Source organism: Macrotis lagotis, chromosome 2 (genome assembly GCF_037893015.1).
Source record: "Macrotis lagotis isolate mMagLag1 chromosome 2, bilby.v1.9.chrom.fasta, whole genome shotgun sequence".
NCBI lineage: Eukaryota > Metazoa > Chordata > Mammalia > Peramelemorphia > Peramelidae > Macrotis > Macrotis lagotis.
The window spans coordinates 175,136,102-175,158,239 of NC_133659.1; the positions used below are offsets into that span (position 1 = coordinate 175,136,102).

The 22,138-nt window shown below is 38.6% G+C and overlaps 1 protein-coding gene across 8 annotated transcripts in view; it reads right to left on the reverse strand.

The window, feature by feature from the left end:
* Positions 1 to 22,138, reverse strand: part of MSI2 (musashi RNA binding protein 2) — a 518,635-nt gene that overhangs the window by 488,500 nt on the left and 7,997 nt on the right. The gene's annotated exons all lie outside the window — the stretch shown is intronic.

The following is a 22,138-nucleotide window of genomic DNA, read 5'->3' on the forward strand; positions in this document are numbered from 1 at the left end:
ATTTCCTCATCTGTAAAATGAACTGGAAAGGGAAATAGCCTCTCCAAGATCTGTGCCAAGAAAACCCCAAATGGTGTCAGGAAGAGTTAGACTTTTACTGAAATGATTTAACCACAACAAAAACAACAACAAAACTTGAACTCTGAACCACCTAGAACATATCTGAGAAAGAAAAGAGGTCTCAGTCTCAACAGGAAATGTCCCCCAAAACAGAACCCACTTACTAGATAAGCCCTCAAAAGTAAACAGAAGCATATTTGCCATCAACTCATCCCCCACAAACCTCCTGTCTCCATCCCTGTACTGGATCCAAATGAGAAGAAAAGAAGGGGTTGCAGACTACATTTACCTACCCTTAATTAAAATAATTTCTGCTGCAAATACTACGGAACAAACAGGTACTAGCAGCCCACCTCCCTACTGTAGCTCACTTAAAACCATTTTGTGGTAACTCAGGGTGGAAGAAGGGTGAGGAGGTGAGGAATTGGAAGAAGAAAAAGTGATGGATGGGGACTAGGGGTGGGGAGGAAAATGAACCCACATCTGCCAAATACACCAAAGAACATAATGAAATAGCAAATAACCTTTGATCAGCCCTGCAAAAGATGCTGGTGCTGTCAAGCAAGTCTCTTGAATTACAGACAGTACCAGACACAGTTTACTAAAGAATTCTCCTAGCCTTCACAACACTAATTGTTAGCCCTTTTCTACCTTCTCTACTTTTCTGTCATCTAGAGGAGGCTCCCTATAATTACTGTGCTTGGTTTCAAGATTGTATTATTGCCAAGACAACTCAGCCCCCTTCCATACACATACATAGACCTCATAATAAATCAATGAAACTCTTTTGTTACTTCAATAACTGCACCCCCCTTGGAGGAAATTCAAGATTGATCCTCCTTGTACCAAATTCCACTTGGAAGTAAGCAGTACAGCCACAAAGATCACAGCCTTTGAACTGAGAGAGATATGACAGACAGACAGATATATAATCAGTCAAGACAGATGGATGAAGATAGAGAGTGTATGTATGTGTGTACAACCTCCTTATTTCATACATAAAGGAAGCTAGGGATCAGAGAGACAAAATGATCACAGATGAAGAACTGGAAGAGATCATAGACAGTCAGACAAGACAGATAGATGGATAGACAGACAGACAGAGAGAGAGAGAGAGAGAGAGAGAGAGAGAGAGAGTCAGTTCCAACATATATAAAGAAAACTGGGGACCAGAGAGACAAATTTGCCCCAGGTTATATTGACCATACTATTTATAAACAGAAGAAGCAAGACTAAAACCCAGATCTTTGGAATCCAAATTCCATGCTCTTTCACTTGAGTCATATACTTGTTCAGTTGTTCAGTCATGTCACATTCTTCTGATTCATACAATTTCCTCCTCCAGGGGATTAAGATAAACAGAGGTTAAAAGACTTGCCCAGGATCACACAGCTACTAAGTGTCTGAGGCTGAACACGAACCTCAGATCTTCAAGATACCAGGATCAATACTCTTATCTACTGAGCCACCTTGTTATTGAATCTCTCAGACATGTCCAACTCTCTATGACCTCATTTTGAGATTTTCTTGGCAGAGATACTAGAGTGGTTTGCCATTTCCTTCTCCATCTCATGTAACAGATAAGAAAACTGAGGCAAACATGGTTAAGTGATTTACCCAGGGTCTTTACTATCCATACTATCTCCTACTACAGAATACTAAATCATTTTTCAATTCTTCTTAGTCAATAATGTTACTTCAACTTTTCTAATCATTGTGAGTCCTCCTAGGGCAAGGGTTCTTAGCTGGGGACCTCCAACTCTCTAGATAAGCAGACAGCATATATTTACACGTATGTATAAATTAACATTTTTTAATTCTACATTGTTTCCTTTAAAATCCTATGTATTTTATTTCACTTCTCTAAAAACATTATTGAGAAAAGGGATCCATAAAATTCAGTAGAATGCCAAAGAGATCCCTGGAAAAATAAGAACCCTATCCTAGGAAGTAGCAGATATTTAAACACCCAATTCCCAGACACAGAAACTAAAGAAAGTCTAAGATACTTAACCATCCTTTCTGAACTAAGCCTGTCCATAAGAAGTTCAAGCCATGGGGCGGCTAGGTGGCACAGTGGATAAAGCACCAGCCCTGGAGCCAGGAGTACCTGGGTTCAAATCCAGTCTCAGACACTTAATAATTACCTAGCTGTGTGGCCTTGGGCAAGCCATTTAACCCCATTTGCCTTACAAAAAAAAAAAACCTAAAAAAAAAAGTTCAAGCCAGTTCAAGAATAAAATGTGCAGTGCTCAGACAAACTGAACTTTTCTCTTTCCTATTTCCACAACAAGTCCTGATGCCTATAAAATAGACACAAACTCCCATATAGTTCTTCTTCTCCAAGTTCTGCCAACCCTAACTCATTTAGCATATAAAGAAAGAGCAGTAGAGAGAAATTGATTGGCCTGAGATTACACACAGCAAATAAAAAGAAAATGCAGGAAACTAGAACCCAAGTCTGCTGACGTGACTTACAGCATTATGACATATTGCCTGGACTAAGAGAATGCATGCCCTAAAAACTCTTTATGAAAATTCCTGTGACTCCCCCCCCCCTCCAAACCACCTAGTCAAAAAAGAAAACCAACCTAAAGCCACAAACCACAGAACAAAGATTCAACCTGATTACTGGCAAGCCACTTCCTCACTGAGGGCGTCCTTTCCCTTAGTTGTCAAAATGGGCCCCTGACCCTTCCTCACAGAGGGTTGATCAATATGTATGTAGTTCTGCTGAGATAAAATATCTTAGCCTCAAATGAAGTCATATTTTGATTCTGAATTTCACTGGCCTCTAACTTATGAAATGGGCTAAATGTTATATTGTTTGAGAGTCAGAGGAAAATGACCATCATCAACCTAAAGATATGAAAGAGGAAAGATTAGTGCCAAGTCAATGAACAATTATTAAGCATGAACAATGTGCAAGGCACTGTTTGCTGGGGGCTAGGGATAAAAATACAAAAAAAACAAAAACAGGTTACCTCAGGAAGCTTAGATTCTACTGAGGAGAAATGATACATAAAAATGAAATATATTTAAAGGAAAGGTAAGTCAATTGTAGGGGTTGAAGGGAATGTTAATAACCAGGGAGATCAAGAAAGGTCAAAAGTGGGAGCTCTTGTGAAAGGGGCTAGGATTTCAAGAGGCAGAAATAAAGAGACAGAAGTAGAAGGTAGAAAATTACAGGCTTTGCTACAATAATTGAGGCAGGAGGGAAGTACTGGCAAAACAATCTGGAAGGGCAAGTTGGAGCCAGATTGTGAAGCACTAAAGTTTCTTAAGAATGAGTGACTTGGTCAGACCTATGCTTGAGGAATATTCATTTGGCAGTCACTTGGAAGATGGATTGTAAAGGAGGAAAGACGAGATCAGGAAACCATTAAAATATTCCAAGAAAAAGGTACTGAGATGACTAGGCTGGATGAGTGGAGATAAAGAAATAGGTGTGGGAACTACTGGGACTCAAAGGAACCACCATATCTGGCAATTGAATGCTTAGAAGGAACAAGGAATTGAAGAGTGCAGGGTGGTTTAAAGTTGTGAACCCTAGTATCTAGAAAAGAAAAAGAATAAGAGGGAACAACCAGGTACATCACTGATTTGTATTTAAATTTAATATTCCTTAATCTACTCTTTTGTGCAAGAAAATATTCTAGGTACAGAAACAAAACTAAAATATTCCTTAGTTTATATCCTCCCCTTTGGGTATATGTTTACAAAGAGGGACAGGAAGAAGAGGAACAGGATGATAAGGGTCTGAGCCCAACCCACCAAATCACGACCATACCAGCTCTTTTTCCCTATACTTAAGTTTCAGATATACTTCTTCAACTGAAAATCTTTACTCCCAATAGCTTTTCACTTTTAGCATTAGCTTTTATAATGAGATTGACACAACATATTCACCACACAACTAGCGCTAGGGCTTTCTCATCAAGACACAGGTTTAAACTGTCTTCTAATTAATATTAACTCAAAAATCAGAATTGCATTCAGAAAACTTTGCAGAGAGAGCCAAGGAGGAAGAGAGGCAGGGGTGGGAGGGAAGCCTCCAATTTTCATTTTATTTCATCTGGAAAATTAACAGCACTCCTGATTTGAACAAGAAATCATCAAGAAATATAATCACAACTGCTCTCAGCCTGCAAACTGATGGACTTTAACTGACATGGAACCTGCTACTTTCACATGTGAAAATTAAAATAAATTTTGTGTGTCTGGAATGGCAACAGTGTCATAAGAAGAGGACTCTCAAAAAAATATTTTGGTGTTAAAAAGAAAAACCTATACAAGATTTTTAAAGAGAGTAGGCAAAAGCTAAACTCAAAATTCAGCCAACAAAATGCTAATTAAAGCCAAGCTGGGCAGATTACAGAGAAAAGGGCATTTCCCTCTTGCTCCACGGAGACATATTGACTGATTCCCTGATCTGTTCTCAGTTTTAAAAGAACCTGCCTCTTCTGAGTGGAAATACAAAGGGTCCAGAGTATCTACCCCCTTACACATGGAGCCCCTGAATTGGATGGCAAAAGAAAGGGGGAACGGGGGGGGGGACCCTGAAACTAGAAAAACAAAACTTATTTCCTTCTCCTGCATTAATTACAATGAATTACTTTATACCCTAGTGATCACTTAATGGAGCAGCAAATATGATTTTTTTCCCTGTAATTAGTCAATTTAAATCTATTGCCTTTTCTCTCCTCCCGCCACCCCTTCTCCTTCTTCCTCTTCTCCACCCCCAAAGTCCCACCATCTATGAACTTTGTTCCATGTGCCTGGACATGGCCCAGAATGACACCTATCAGTCAAGAAGTAAAAATAGTAATAAAAATTTAAATTCATCATTATCTGAGAATTCCAAAGTTTGTAAAGTACTTTTTACCATATTATCCCTCCTTGAATTTCACAACACCATCATTAAGAGGAAACATATATTTAATCTCCATTTTACAGAAAAGGAAACAGAGGCTCAGAAAAATTAAGATTGGGTTGGTCCCACAGTGGCAGAGACAGGATCTGAACCCAGCTCAGCTTTTTAAGTACTACATTACATTGTCTCTATCGGTGACTAAGGAATCGGGAGATTCCATGGTGAGAGATACTTGAGATACACATCCCCTCTCTCCCCCATAGTGCCACTTCTCTGCTCTATATTTAAGCCCATTTATTCCCCACTCAGCATTTGAAGGGCTACTGTACCATGAAGGAAGTAACAGGTTTATTTTGCTTAGATCCTGAAGGCAGGAAGAGGAACAAAGCCCCAAAATAGACATTCCAGAGCGTTGTCTACAGGTCTAATGGGAAGAAAAAATCATGGTGCCCTAAAACACAGCATCACTGAAAGTACTCTGAGTCAAAGACCAAAAAATCATATGGCAGGAATATTGTACCATTGATTCCCAGTTAGGCTTGGTTACACTAAATAGGTTCTGAGATTCCTTTTGACTCTGAACTTCTGTGTCTCTGACTCTATAGTTCATCTCCAATCTTCCCAAATGCTTCGACCTCATTATAAAAGGCCACAGTGGTTGGCCTCCCACTCCATTCTTACCATCCTTAAAATTGCCTTCTTGACTTCCATATGATGGCACTATCTGTAAATCCTTAAAATCTGGCTTTATCTACTTCCATGAGCCCCACTTAGCCCCATTTCACTAACAATCACTTTGATATCATATAAAGTCATTTCACCAAGTGAAATCACTTTAATACACTTCAAAAACAGGTTTCAATTAATAAGGCTACAAAAAAGGCTAATCAATTACATACACATACACTCATTTTTAAGACTCATAAAAATTCCCACACATTCTAAAAGAAAACCTTAAAGTGCTCTACTTTCTTTGTCTCCTCCAAGGATCTTCAAAGTCTTTTTATTCTTATCCCCACTAAAATTCAATACCTCAAAGTATTTTATTCATTATGGGCATTCCCTCCATTGGTACAAATGGCAACATATCCAACTCTCTTCACCTGTGACATTCTGGTTCAAGTTCTGCCAGAGATCCTTCAAGGAACACTCAAACACACAAAAGGTCTTCTTTTTTAAGATTTTATTTATTTTGAGTTTTACAATTTCCCCCCTAATCTTATTTCCCTTCCCCCACCCCCCACAGAAGGCAATTTGCCAGTATTTACATGTTTCCATGGTATACATTGATCCAAATTGAATGTGATTAGAGAGAAATCATAACCTTAAGAAACATATAGTATTCAAGAGATAGCAAGATCAGACAATAAGATACCAGTTTTTTTCCTAAATTAAAGGTAATGGTCCTTGGTCTTTGTTCAAACTCCACAGTTCTTTCTCTGGATACAGATGATATTCTCCATCGCAGGCAGCCCCAAATTGTCCCTGATTGTTGCACTGATGGAATGAGCAAGTCCATCAAGGTTGATCATCACCCCCATGTTGCTGTTAGGGTGTACAGTGTCTTTCTGGTTCTGCTCATCTCGCTCAGCATCAGTTCATGCAAATCCCTCCAGGTTTCCCTGAATTCCCATCCCTCCTGGTTTCTAATAGAACAACAGTGTTCCATGACATACATACACAGTTTGCTAAGCCATTCCCCAATTGAAGGACATTTACTTGGTTTCCAATTCTTTGCCACTACAAACAAGGCTGCTATGAATATTTTAGTACAAGCAATGTTTTTACCCTTTTTTATCATCTCTTCAGGGTAGTGGCCCAGTAGTGGTATTGCTGGCTCAAAGGATATGCACATTTTTGTTACAAAAGGACTTCTTCAAAGGGAAATAGGTGACTCAGTAAACTGAGCACTAGACTTGGAGTCAAAAAGACCTGAGTTTAAATCACCTACTATCTGTGGAAATGCTGGGCAAATCACTTAACTTCCATCCATCTCAGTTTTCTCTTCAGTAAAATGAAGATAATAACAGTACCTACCTCTCGAGATTTTGTGAGACCAAAATGAGGCAATATTTTTGAAGCACTCTGCATGCCTTATAAGGCTTGAATGTTACCTTTTGAAACATGTCACCTTTGGAAATACTTTGGAAATACTCTTATACCCATGATACATTTCTCCCTGACATTTGAGCCACCTTAACATTAGAGAAGGAAATGTCACATGAATAACAAAGGAAGGAAGAGAAGAGGAAATATACCTTGCCAACTATAAGCTGGTGAGCTGGATTTTGATTCCTGGAGTAATTTTAGGATACATCATTAAAAAGGTAATTGTTAAAGATAAAAAAAGAGAAGTGATGGGTGGGAAGGAGTAAGAGGAGAAGGTAGGAGAGGGGAGGATTTGCTCAGGTCTCACTATGTGCTTTATAAATATTATCTCATTTAGAAGCTTGGAAAAACTTTCATTAATTAATGCTGAGTGAGATGAGCAGAACCAGAAGAACATTGTACACCCTAAACAGCAATATAGGAGGGCTGATCAACCTTAAAGGACTTGCTCACTCCATCAGTACAATAATCAGGGATAATTTTAGGGGATCTGTGATGAATATCATCTGTATCCAGAAAAAGAACTGTGGAGTTTAAACAAAGATCAAAGATTATTACTTCAATTTTTAAAAAAAGTTGTCTCATGTACCACATAATTTTGCTATCTCTAATATTTTATTTCTTCCTCAAGGTTATGTTTTTCTCTCAACACATTTAATTATGATCAATGCATATCATGGAAATAATGTAAAGATTATCAGACTGCCTTCTGTTGGGGGAGAAGTGGAAGGAAGGGTGAGGGAAAATTGTCAAATTCAAAATTTTATGAAAAAGATTGGTAGAAACTATTATTGTATATAATTAGAAAACAAATAAAATATTTATATAATTTTTAAAAAATAAAAATTATTATCTCATTTGATCCTCACAACAACCCTGGGAGGCAGATATTATTCTGATGTTCATTTTACAGCTGAGGAAACTGAGGAAGAATGGGTTGAGTATCTGAGGCTGGATGTGAACTCATACCTTCCTGATTCCAGACCTCTCTCTCTCGCTCGCTCTCTCTCTCTCTCTCTCTCTCTCTCTCTCTCTCTCTCTCTCTCTCCTAGTTGAAAGGAACTAAAAAGGAAGTACTGATTAAGTATACGATATTTGATTACCCACCTCATTTGTGCTTTCTGTTGGGCTATGATTCCTGGGAGGATTCCCAAGATTCTCAAATTATGCAGTACAAGGTCAGATTTTAGTCAGCTCTCCTGATATTTTATATGGACTAAGTTTAAGAGGTATGGAAAGGACATAGGATTCTGGGGCCCAACCCAGTAAGGTCCTACCACCAAGGACAAAGAGTTTTTTATACACACAATTTAAATCAGTAGAGGCTGCAAAAGTTTCAAGTATGGACCCAGTGATGAACTATGTGTCTATTGTCCTGGGACTGGCTCAGCCAAGTTCAGAATGGCTCATCACCAGACTGATCACAGGGAATGAATTTTTCCAAACAGCAATTCTCAGCAAAAGTCTGATAAACCATAAACTCATCTGGATGATGGTAGGAGTCCCTTTTCCCATCCTAGTCTATCTTCTCTGAGTGACCCGAAACCTCAGTATCTGGGGTGTTCATCTCCAATCTTGCTGCATGTGCCCCCTATTCCTTGAAAATTACTTGTTAGTATGGTCCTCACTCCTCTTTCTGTACCTGTAGGAAGGAACCTAGAATCCCTCTTCTACTTGGACCATTGAAACCCACTCCTCCTGGCTAGGTCCCTGCCTTATCCAATTCCCTATTTCCAACCCATTAACTGGCTTAACTTTACTCAGTTCCCCCAATATAGATATTAAAACCTGACTGACCATTCAGTCTTTGTGTCATTTTCCCTCTACTATTTGTTCAATGACACTAGTCCTTCAATCAAGAAACATTCATTAAACACCTAAGATTGTCAGACCCTGTGCTAAGCTCTAGGCATCTCAAGGAGCTTACTATATAACGGAAGAGACAATATGAAAATAAGTACATATAAAACAAGTTAAAAACAGGATAAATAGAAAATAATTAAAAGAAGGCAGGCACTAAAGTTAAGAAAGGAATCCTGAAAAAGATGGAATATTAGTGGGAACTTCAAGGAAACCAGGGAAGGAGAAATTGAGAAGTAGGGGCATTCCAGGCATGGGAGACAGCCAGAGAAAATGCCCAGGGCCAGTTTGTAGTCTGGCTAGGAGATCCCTGTCACTAGATTAAAGAGTCCTTGGTATGGAGGAAGGTTTAAGAACACTGGAAAGGTATAGGTGACAAGATTATGAAGGGTTTTGAATGTCTAGCAGAGCATTTTGAATTTGATCCTGGAGATGATAGGGAGTCACTGGAGTTTATTGAGTGGGATGTATTTATGTGGGTGCAACATAGTCAGACCTGCATTTGAAGAAAATCACTTTGGTGACCAAACAAGGGATGGAGTGGAGTGGGTAGACCTGAGGTCAATAGACCCACCAGGAGGCTATTATAATAGTTCAAGTATGAAGTGATGAGCACCTAACCGACAGCACTAGGCTTAAAGTCAGGAAAACCTAACTTTAAAGTCAAACTGACTCTGAAACTCACCAGAGTTGAATGATCCTGGGCAAGTCACATAATCTGTACTGCCTCAAGCAGCATGAGATTTATTTACTAAGTCATACACAGATTAAAATCTCTATTGGTAGGAGTTTCCACACTGGCAGTTTTCTCTATCTGCGTATTTTCTGGTCAATATATCAACTCTAGATGATATATCTTCACCTGAATCTACTCAGTGGAAGAGGAACATAGTAGAACAGAGTGCTGTACCTGTAGTCAAGTGAAAAATAGGTTCAAATTCTGGTTTTGACATTTATTACCTGTGTGATGACAGGCAATTCATTGAACTTCTCTGATCCTCAGCTTCCTCAGTTATAAAATGGGGACAATGATACCCACAGTAGCTATCTCACAGAACTGTTGCAAGAATCAAACAAGATAACACTTTGCAAACTTTATCATCTTACATAAAAGTCAACTGGTTAGACAAATAGCCTTCAAAGTCAGAAAGAACTGAGTTCAGATCTTCTCTCTGATGTAAAATGACTGTTATGCTGAGCAAGTCAATTATTCTCCCAGTCAAGTGCTAGAGTGCTCTCAGTGCTCTAAATAACTCTGGAAAGCTATAAATTGTAGACCAAGTGTCAACCTGCAATGGTACAAGGAATTTTCTTATTCTAATGCAATTTAACAAGCTCAATTACTAACTCAATAATTATTAGACAAAATCTTACCCCAACTCCCAACTTCCTAAGAGTTCCCTTTTTTCTCTAAATCTTTGCCTCTGTTCTGTCTCTCATTCTCTGCTGCTTTGTGCGTGTGTGTGTGTGTGTGTGTATGTGTGTGTAGTTCCAATAATGAGAAATTCCATTAGTGTTAACATCCTTGGAGATTCACAAGTAAAAGTTCTCAGAGTATTTCCCCCAATACTGAAATTATTTCACCTGGACAACAATGAAAAATAATCATTTGCCATTTAGACAATTTCTTTGATCCCTGTCCTGTGATTTAATAGAATTTTAAGGATGGCATCAGAGAAATGTATAACTGGTATGGCAGGGTGGGGAGGGGATGAGCTGTTTGCTGGCCAAGGGATGATAAGTGAGAGATAGATCTCATATTCCATTTGTATCCATACAATGTTAGGAGAAAAAAAGGGTTCCCACTATATTAGGTGCTCACCATTAGGTGAATTTCCAGGATGTAAATAAGAGATACACTAGAGAGGTTGCATTCTACATGGCTGGGAGAACACCCAAATGGCTGATGACTATTGTAATCCTTTTAGCACCATCCTTTTCTCTAGGGTTCCAAAGCTGCTTTTCACCTTATACAGGAAAACTTTGGATAGGCTCCCCATGCACCTTTTACCTAGTTGACTGGGGTCTTGTTGAAGAGGAGTGTCTAGCTAAACAAGACACCTTCCTGTTGGGAAAGCTGATGCTGAAAAACCACAGGCTCTTAGTAAAGAAGGACAATTTGAAGATAAATACAATCACAAAATGTCCACGTGGCAGTCTGCCAAATATACCATGCCCAAGCAGGATTTAAGTTCAGAAGAACTTTAATTGAATTCTTTCAGCAAGTACAGCAGAATTAAGATCCACCCCACCAAGCCAGTCCAATCTTCAGGTGTGTGGACCCAAAAGAAAAAAATCTAGGAGTGAATAAAGATATTACACTGATTGATGCCACAGTAGAGAAAAAATAATAAGTAAAATCACAAGGTTGCTTGTCTACCCTTTTATTCTCAAGGCTATTTAGCAAAAGTCTTTGCTTTAATGAGGTATGTTAGCACATGAAAAAGTTTACTAAGCTTGGATCCCTCATGGGAAACATAAGATTTGTATGATCATATTTGAAAAATGCAAACACACTTAAATTTGCTGAAGGCCCCTTCATCAAGTCAGAAAATCTTGAAGCCAATGATTAGCTTTGGGAACAGTCAGAGAAAAAAGAACATATACATTAGCCTTCAGAAAATCATTTTTCAATTGTTCATAGGGTCACACACACATACACACACATGCATATACCAGCACAATTTACTATTTTTCCTCATGTAACTCAAAAGGAGAGAACAGATTTGATTGGTGCCTCCTAGTGTTTTATTGTTGTTGTTATTTTCTTATATAAGGTTAAAAAAAGATTTTTTGCAGTAACTTGCAGAAGTGATAAATAAATCAAAAAACGGACATGAAGAAAGGCAGCAATAAACCCCACTCCCACCCCCAGCATTTTTTTACTCTGAAGGCTCTTTGAAGCCTTGGTTAGTTTCCTGGGCCCTACTCATCTTCACTCCTGCAAAGTTACCATGAGGACGTCAGATGGAAGCTCTCACCCTCAGCTGGATGATAGAATTGGCAAACACTCAGTGAAAAGCAATGATCCAAGTTCCCTCAGTGAGTCAAATCAGGGATGAGGAAAAAAATTCCAGTTTTTCACCTTCCTCTTAGACATCAAACCTTCATAGTGCTTGAAGCTGGAGAGTACCTTTTGAGATTACCTATCACTTTATTTAAAATTTAAGCAAACTAAAGTGATTTGCCTAGATTCACAGAGCAGGACTGAGAGTCAAACCAATAAGCAGTGATTCTATTTACAGTCCTCTAGCCAACACCCCAAGACTATCTCTCATCTTGTCTGAACAGTTACAGTTTTCCCTTAAAATCTGAGAATTCCTTCCATCTCTTGCAGAATTACACAAATAAGAAGGTAGTTTCCAAGGGACTAAATATTTATAAAGTGATTGTTAAGATGACCCATTTGAACATTCCACTTAACCATGGATATTAATAGGGTTCTGAGTTTGGGACATTAAAAAAAAACAAACCAAAAAGCTGGCAGGAGCTCACCTTCTCTGTCCCTGGTATCTATTTCAGACAGAGATATTGAACTCTCTTGGCAGGCGCTTTTGCTATCCCAATTGTGCCTAGCTCCATGATGTCAGTCTCACATGCCAATACCAACATTGCACCAGGTAGTCAGAGAAAGAAATAAAATATCTCTTCACTTAAAATTTTCACTTCTTAGCAGAACCAGGAGAACAATGTATATAATTATAATAATATTAACATTTCTATTGCACTTACCATGCTAAGCACTTTACAATAAAATTGTAAAGACTGAAAGATTTAAGAACTCTAATCAATGCAATAGCCAACCATGATTTCAGAAGATCCATGATAAATGCTACCAACTTCTTGATAGAGACAATGGTTTCAAGATGTACAATAACTCATATTTTTAGACACTGTCAATGTAGGAATTTGTTTTTCTTTATGTATATTGGTTTCAAGCACTTCCCCATTCACAATTTGGCAAGGAGATGGAAAGAAGACAGTAAAGAAAGGGGAGGGGGAAGAAAGAAAACAAAGTATTTTTTTAAATGTACAGAAAAGAATAAAAGGCAAGAAAAATCACAGGCTAAAAAAGATAACAGGAAAGTTACATGTTGAATTTATTATTTGTTTAAGGAAAAGAACAAAGACCACAATTTCCTGTACAGTTTTCTTTTTTGTCCTACACCCTGTATAATGAAAATTATTAGGTGTTTAAGTTCAAACTAAAAGATATATTTTTCAAAATCTTTTACTTTGAGCAGGAAGAGAGAAAAGCTTCAGGCAGGCAGGGCTGAAGTTAGAATCTCTAGGAAAGAGACATTTGAAGTATCCAGAATCAAGATCTCACCCTTCAACTTTCATCCAGAAAGCACAAGAAATAAAACACAGAAACATGTCTGAAACACACACACACACAAACACACATTCTCATTCTCCACCCCCCCTCTCCTCAGCAGTAGAGGATAAAAATTCAACCTAAATTAAAAGTCATGGGAACTTCCTTTTCACTAGTTCCTACCTAGTCTCCTCCATCCCTCCCCCTTCTTTACCAAGTTGGGTCCCCTTATTAGCGTCACTCAACATGACTTTTTGTTACAAGAGTTCTTTCAGTTCTTTGCCCCTGTAGTCAGTCTAATGTTCTCTCCTATTGTGCCCTATGCTTGGAGTTCTTTGGGACCTGATACAAATACCTGATTGGGAGGGGGGGAAAAAAAGGCCTTTTTTTTTCAAGTTGTTCCCCTCCTCTTACTCTCCTCCCCCACCCCCAGGTCCTTCCCTTAAGCACTGCATTCTTCAGCAAGACACACACACACACACACACACACACACACACACACAAAACACACCCCTTTGAAATTAGTTTTCAATGTGGCAGCATTGACAAGAAAAAACCAGCTACTAGACTGCAGTGTGCTTATTTGCAAGGACTCAGAAAAAATAAAGTAATTTTGGTGAAAGCTAGGGTCTTTTTTTTTTATGCCTTTAAAACAATAAAAATGCAAAAACCAAGAGGAAAGAGGGGCCAGGGAAGAAGAAAAGTGAATCCCTTGACCCCTGGAAATTTTCTTTTGCACCTTTTCAAGGGCTCCTTCTCCCCGGATAGTGTCATCAAGCCCATTTTATTACCTATTTCTAAACCCTTGAAATTGCCACATAATTGAAACCAAAACTGTCATTTGAGGCAGCGAATGTTCATTGACTAGCCCTTTCTAGCACCCTTCCTTCTCACCCCAACCTAAATTTAAGCATCTCTTGAACACACAGATATACATACAAACTCCACTGTTTACTTTTTTATGTCCTCCCCTCTTCCATAAAAGTTACATGCTTCTTTTCTGCCTTGGATTTGGGGACATCTGGGAGAAACTCTTCCCAGACAAAAGACTAAAAATGAATCCACTGGATTAACTTGCCTGTCACAGCCAGTGACAAATAAATGAATTTGATGGTTTAAATCAATCATTAGTGGACCTAACCCCAGACAAATAAAGATCAACTATTCAGGAAGAAGCAACTTCAGCTGGGGAGCCTCACTAACACAGAGGTGCTGTTTCCAACTTTAGCTCCAAATCTCCAGAGAAAGAGAGAGAGGGAATGCAGAACAGATGAAAGGGCCAGATCTGAAATCAATGAACTCTGGTTCGATTCCTGGTTTTGCCACTTCCTTCCCATGTGACCTCAATTTTCTCATTTGTAAAATGGGGAAGTTGACCTAGATAAATGCCAGGGCCCTTTGCAATTTTAGCTATAATCTATGACCACATGTCATAGACAGGTCAAACAGATCCTCGAGGTAGAAGAGAGAAAAGATTACCCAAGTTATTCATCAGTCAACAAGCATTTATTTATTAAACACTTTGTAAAGACCAGACCCCTGTGTTATATGCTGTGCATATAAAGAAAAAGTAGAAAAAGTTTCTGGCCTGGTCAGTGACTTGTATCCTAAAAGGTGACTACATATGTATAAATAAAAATATTCAAAATATACACACAGTAGAAAAATCCCAAAGATGAAATATACTGAAGCTTCCTCCTCCTCATCTTTACTATTTTATCTCAAAGTTAGGAAAAGAAGATTCAATTCTCCTTCAGTCCACTAGCAAATGGCTCAGTCTAAGGAGTTTTCCCAAGGCAAAGAGGAGATGGAGCATTAGCCCTGAACAAGTTTGATCCAGGATAAGACCTCAGCAATCAACTGAAAATAGAGGATAATTCAAAATACTCTAATGTACCAAGCTATGATTTATTTTTTAAATTAGCATGTCTTGGGATGTGGGAGAAGGTTCAGTCATTTCTACCCTCAGACTCTAAAAGGAAATCAGAGATGTTGGGATGTTGGTGCTATATTCATGCCCAAATGCCATCCCACTCCTTACCCCAGAGGGATTACATTTGGGATTACATTTCCCAACCAAATCAGACAGAAGACTAGGGAAAAGTACGAAATTTGGAGACAGGAGAATTGAGTTCTCTGGCTTTGTTGCTACCCACGTATCCTTTCTCTTCACTGGACCTGAGTTTCGTCCTCTATAGAATGGAGGGATTAAACAAGCTTTAATCACTATATCACAGGGTTCAGAAGTAAATGAGACTTTAAAACTGATCTGCTCCAATACTCTTCTATGAGAGATCTCTTAAGGTCCCTTCCAGTGATCCATCACGATTCCCTGAACTTTCCCAAGCCAGGACATGTCATCTGGGACTGTTTCCCTGACTCATCGTATTCGTTTCATCCTCACACTTGCCTGTGCTCTTAGCACCAGCAATAGTAACTAGGATTGACAGCAGGAACTGGGGATTATATACTTGTCTGTCTAACCATTGCTCACACACCCCAGATGACCATTGGTGGAAAGCTCTAAGTAGACTCTGCCCAGTGAAAGCAGAGACCTGAGCTCACTCTGATGTGGTATGTTCAGACTAAATGGTCACAAGCTAATAGTTGGTAGAGAGGCAAAAAGAAAAATCTGTGTCCCAACATAGGTAAGAGCAAGTCAATCATTCTGCCAGCTTTGAGCTTGGCATATAAACACTGCGAAGGTAAAAGAGAAGGCAGAAAAAAAAATTTCAGAATTATTTCTGGATCATAATCACTTATGGAAGGGAAAGACAGAGGAAGCAAAGTGAGAGGTCGACAAAAATTTAGGAGAAAGGAACTTTGAAGTTTTCTTTCCAGAGGTCAAATGTCAGAATGGTACATGGTAACCATGAGAGTCAACTGAAAAGTTCGAGTCTGTGGTTAGTGAGTTAATGGCATTTTTTTAATAAAGACCAAGGTCACAAGCACCATCTGTGAACCCACGTGAGTCAGTCAGCTTTGCTCTGTTTCACAGCCACAAACTGAGACTTAAAATGCTAGCCAGCTGTCTCAAAACTGTGTACCACTGGCTAGAAGTGTGGCTGGCTGACAATACAGATGTATGCAACAAAACCAATTCCTGTTCCTGAGGGGAGAAAAACCAACTAAAGCACATGCTCCAGCAACAGGGTCACCTTTGTCTAAAGGTGGACAAAAGGAAGATCAGTAGACGACTTTAGGATTGGGTATATCCCTATCAAATTACCTTAGATAGTGACATTTGATTCTAGAATCTCCCATTCTTGGCACAAGAGACCTCAGAAGATCATCAATTTAGAGCCAGATGGAGTTTTAGAGGTCAAGTCTAACCTCCTCATTTTGCAAATGAATAAAGTGAGGTCCAGATAGCCTTCAATATGAAGGCTCAAAACTTCTTAAGTATTCCCATGTTGCATCATCAGTGGTAATCTCAAAAAGTTCAATTCCATTCAAGGCTGTTGCAAATATACACAATGGCTCCCCATGGTCTACTTAATAAAATCCCAACTACTAATTTTTAGTCTGATATTCAATGTCCTCTACCATTTGGTCCCAGGACACTTTTCTATCTCTATCTCTATCTATAACTATTATCTTACAAATACCCTGAATTTTAACCAAAGCAAACTCTTACCCTTTCCCTAAATGTGTTCCAATACTCTCCTGCCTCCTTGTGCTCACTGCCTGGTATGCCCTCCCTCTCCAGTATTCAAAATCCTATCTATCCTCCCAAGTCTATTTCTAACACCACCTTCTCTACAAGGTCGGATCCTAAAACCCCAATCACTGTCACCACCACCAATAAATGGTGAGATACCTTTCTCTAAAATCCTATAGCTTCCTCTTTACAGTCCTTTTAGGTCATTCTAATTACAATTCAATGTGGATATGTCTCATCTCTCTAATGCATGTAACTTCCAAGAGGGAGTTTACAGACTTAAATATCTTTGTGTCTTCCAGAACTTTGTTCACAGCAGGAGTTCAAAACCATCTGTCAGTCAATAAATATAATATATTAAATGCTTATCCAGATGCTAGGGCACTACTGTCAAATGAATGGATCGATAATTATAAGTCACATTTACAAAGTGCTCATAACAAGGCAGTTAAGTAAATAGGGCAATTATTATTGCTCCCATTTTACAGATAAGGAAACTGAGGCTCCAGGAAGTTAAAGAGCTGATCTAGGGTCATGCAGCTAGCAAATTATGAACAGTTAGTAGGTGACACAATAGATGAAACACTAGATTTGGAGTCCTGTAAATCTGAGAATAAACCAAAAGAAAACAATTTCACCTCCAGTCTCCTTCAGTTTCCTCATATGTAAAATTGAATCATGATATCTACCTCCCAGATTGTTGTAAGGATGAAATGAGATAATATTTGTAAAGTGCTTTGAAAAATCTCAAAGCAAATATATAAATGTCACTATATAAATGCTGGATTTGAACCTAGGTCTCCTGGCTCCACGTTCAGTGCTTTCTTTCTCTTACACCATGTTGTCCTTTATGAATGAACAGAAGGGTAAATATGCCAGATTCAGTTGCATGAGGGAAATCACAGATTCAGAGATGGAAGGAAAGGAAAAAGCTACCTTGTTCTATCCCTTCAATTTAAAATTAAAGAAACTGAAGTCAAGTAACTTACCTAAGATCACAAAAGTGAGATCTGAACCCAAATCCTCCAACTCTAAAGTCATTTCTCTTTCCAGCCACTGTATCTTTCCACCAATCTACCTCTCAGGATGTAGACCCAATGTGGTTGATTTAATGTCACTTCAAGGGAGTCACCCAATCATGCCCCATAAGAGGTTCATTCCTTCCAGTTCTTTCTTTTTTTTAAAGTTTTTTTGCAAGGCAAATGGGGTTAAGTGGCTTGCCGAAGGCCACACAGCTAGGTAATTATTAAGTGTCTGAGGCCAAATTTGAACTGCCCCACCTAGCCACCCCCTTCCAGTTCTTTCTGACCAAAGGGTTCTTCCTTTTTTGCTACAAAGAATTTCAGAATAAAAGAGCCTTGTTTCTCTAGAGGGGACTCATGAACTTCATGTTAAAATCAAAGAATCCCATTTAGATAGGAAAACCCTAGAGTAAACTCATTCAGGTTTTGCTCCTGGGGTACGTAGGCCTTTCCCCTACTGGGGCAATTACTTATAACATGCAATATTTGTATTACAATTCCCTTTTATTTACATTGCTGTAAATCTCTCCTTGGAACCATCCTGCAAGGACATCTTCCTTTTTCAGGTGATTTACCCAAGGTCTCACAACTATTTAATGGTAGAAATGGGCCCAGAACCAAGTCTCCTGACACTGACATTTACCTTGAATCTTAGGTACACAATCACCAATTTTCTAGTGTTCCAAAGCCCCCCAAATACATGCCACCAAATTCTTTCTGGGAAAAAAAAACTTGAGAACGAGACAACCAATTCTGACTCTAAAAATGCCAGTTCCACAACTTAAAGTAGAATAAGTTTAGACACAGAACCTCTGGAAGACTCTACTAAGTCACAAAGGAAGTATCTTCCCAGAATTCAATGGAAGGACCCAATCCAATGAAATCCTAACTCCTCTATGACCTGCAGCAAGAGGAAAACAAGAGAGTTCAAATCCCCATCTACTACCAACTCCCTATGCAATTTTAGACAAGACATTTTCATTCTCTGGGTCCCAGTTTCCTCCTCTGTAAAATAAAGGAGTTGTAATAATTAATCTCTAAGGCTCCTTTCCAATCCCAAACTCTATGATGCCTTAAAAGTCACATAGAATATACTAGAAACAAAGTAAACTCAAGGATTTTAGTCAATCAAAAGGAGTCATTTATAGTAGATCATTTAAAAAAACACTGTGTAGTAATAATGATAATGATGATGATAATTATAATAATAATTGCAGCTAACATTTGAATAGCACATTAAGGTTTGCAAAATGCTTTACAAATATTATCTCATTTGATCCTGGGTGGAGGATACTATTATATCATCTCCATTTTTACAGATGAGGAAACTGAGGTGGAGGTTAAGTGATTAGCCAAGGGTCTAATAGATATTTGAAGTCAAATTTGAACCAGGTCTTCCTGACTTTGGGTTGTTTGTGCAGTAAGCCACTATGAGTCACTCTGAAAAATTATTATCATATAGAGTGTAAAAAAAGGCACATGGAAAGAAAGCAGGATGTAACATTTAACAAATAAGGTACCTCAAAAAGAAAAATGCAAAGTTTAAGGATTGTAAGATCACAAGTTTAGAGCTGGAAAGGTGCTCAGAAGTCATTTAGTTCAATCTCTACATTTTAAAGAAGAGGAAAATGAGACCCAGACAGCTAAAATCATCCATGTAGTGAGTGTCAGAGCTAGTAAAGTTAGCTCTTCCAACTTTAGAATGTGACATTTTTCTCACTATACCATACTGAATGGCAGCAGGGGTTAATGAGTGGGCAGTCAAATGTACCATTGATAATAAAGAAGGTCTCACTTTACATGTTGGGTGGATTTCCTGTAGTAAACTTGTGTGAGGATGTTCCCATGATGGGGAACAACATAAAGGCGTTATAATCTGCACCAATGGAAGGAACAATGACAGCAGAGAGAACATAGGTCCAATAGAGAGATCCCAGTTTTCTGATCCAGTATCCCATAAGAACACCTGCTGAAGAGTTCTTTGACTAACTCTCTGAATGATCTCTCATAATAGGTTTCTTCACCTGAAAAAGGAAGAGGATGACCCAAGAGGATGACAAATAACCTGACTCTATGATAGATGAGTTATAGAGAAGAGAGAGAATTAAATTTAAAACAAGTACTTATTTGAGCACCTAAGTTCCTGTACACCATACTATGTAATTGGAGATTGAGACAAAAATGAAACATTCCCTCTCCTTAAGCACCATTTCATGTATTAGAGCAACATATGCATACATACATACATATGCATGCATACACATACATGCATATGGAAATTTAAGTTACAATTAAACACTTTATGTAACCAGAACCAGTAACAAAAAAAACTACTTTCAAAATGTATACTGCACTGTGCAGCATAGGCAGCAACAGTATGCCTTCATCAGTTCCAACACTGAGGTTCCTTCCTTCCAAAATAAGGAAAAGGTAAAGAATCTTCCATGACCCAGTGCTCTGGCACATAGAGAAATAAGGGAAAGAGATTCGGTGAAAGGTCAGAGAATTCCAGACTGCAGCATTCAGATCTCACATTACTCAAACCCTGAGATGCGCCCCCCCCCTCAAGTTCTCAGGTCTAGAGGACACCCACACAAGTTGAAGTGAAGGCCTCATCTACTATTTACAATCAAAAAAGAGAAAGAAACAACTGTATCCCCAATCCCAATATCACTGATTTTTCAAAATATGATACATTCCTGAGCTGACAAGAAAGCTTCAATTCATAAGGGGAGAGAGAGAGAGAGAGAGAGAGAGAGAGAGAGAGAGAGAGAGAATATCATTCCAAATAAGAATGAAACCATCCTCAAGAGAAAGATGAGGCTGTGGAGTAGACATACATCCTCATCAAAATGGACTGAGGTAATTAGTGTCCAGCAGCCTCTGAAGACTCGACCCTCATAATTAGTTAATAAAATCCAACTGTACTTTTCCACTGTAGACACTGATCATTTTCTACACTATGGGGATAAATGAACAGCTGAATTTGAAATCCTTAATTCAGCAACTCATTAAAAAGCAGATCAAAACAGATTTTTATTTATAAAATGCATTAAAGAATATTATGACAGGACGAATATTAAATCTGTTCTTGGCTGCCACTAATTCTCTTCAGCATTAAGTTACACTTTCTCCCTGCCATCTTGCCTGAACCCATCTACAGAACAGTCCTCTGCTCAGCATTGGTCGGGCAAACCACCCAGATAGTCCTGGAATCAACAGCTCATATTTCAACAGTGTTTTCCTCATTACTACCAGGAAGGAGGCCATGAAAGTATAATTTTCCTCATTTCACAAATGAGGAAATCAAGGTCTGGAAAAGTAGCACGACCCATCCAAAGGAATAGACCAAAGTAGTACCAGAGCTGGGTCTGGAACCAAGTCTTTTGGCTCTAAATCCAGCCCCCTCTGTCACAGTGACCTAAAATACACTGGCAAGTCACTGATAGCCATTCCATCCAGTGAAGACCAATGAGCGGAGTCTAGCTCTCTCATTCCACAGTTCTTAAATAAGCAGAGGCCTTATTAAAGAAGACATAAGTATATGCTTAAAATTTTATATTCCCATCATAATCACTTTGTCAACAGAATATTATTAGCCTATGTTGCAGAGAAAGAGTTCTTGGTCACATATGGGTAATTAGATGTTCTCTGAAGTTCCTTCCAGCAAGATTCTAATACATCTCAGTAACCAAGTCCCCAAATTTTCAACCTAACATTTAAAATCCTTCCTAATCTCTTAATGATTTTCTTACTCTTATTTCTTAGTATACCCCAATATACAAATGATTCAATCAGTTGGCCCATTATATGACATTCCAACTCTAGTCTTGGTATTTTTGTACAGGTGCCCCTTCCCCCCCATACATGTGGAATGTACTCCCCCTCTTTTCCTCCATTTCCTGCAAAGTTAGCTTCCTTCAAGGCACAAATCAGATAATATTGGTCACGTCTTTCCTCATTCCTTCCAGTTAACTCGCTTTCCTTCTTGCAATCATTTTGTATTCTCTTGTACATATTTTGTATTTACTTAATTGCAAAATATGCTGTGTCTATTACCATCCATTACCACCCCACATCCTGACCCCTCAGTAGGATGCAAGTATAAGCAAGTTATGTTTTTCATGCTGTATTTTGTGTACACAGAGGATAGCACAAAACCTTAAAGGTAGTGTAAGTTTAATAAATATTTCTTGAATCGAATGAATGACTTTAATGCATGGTAGGTGAAAGAA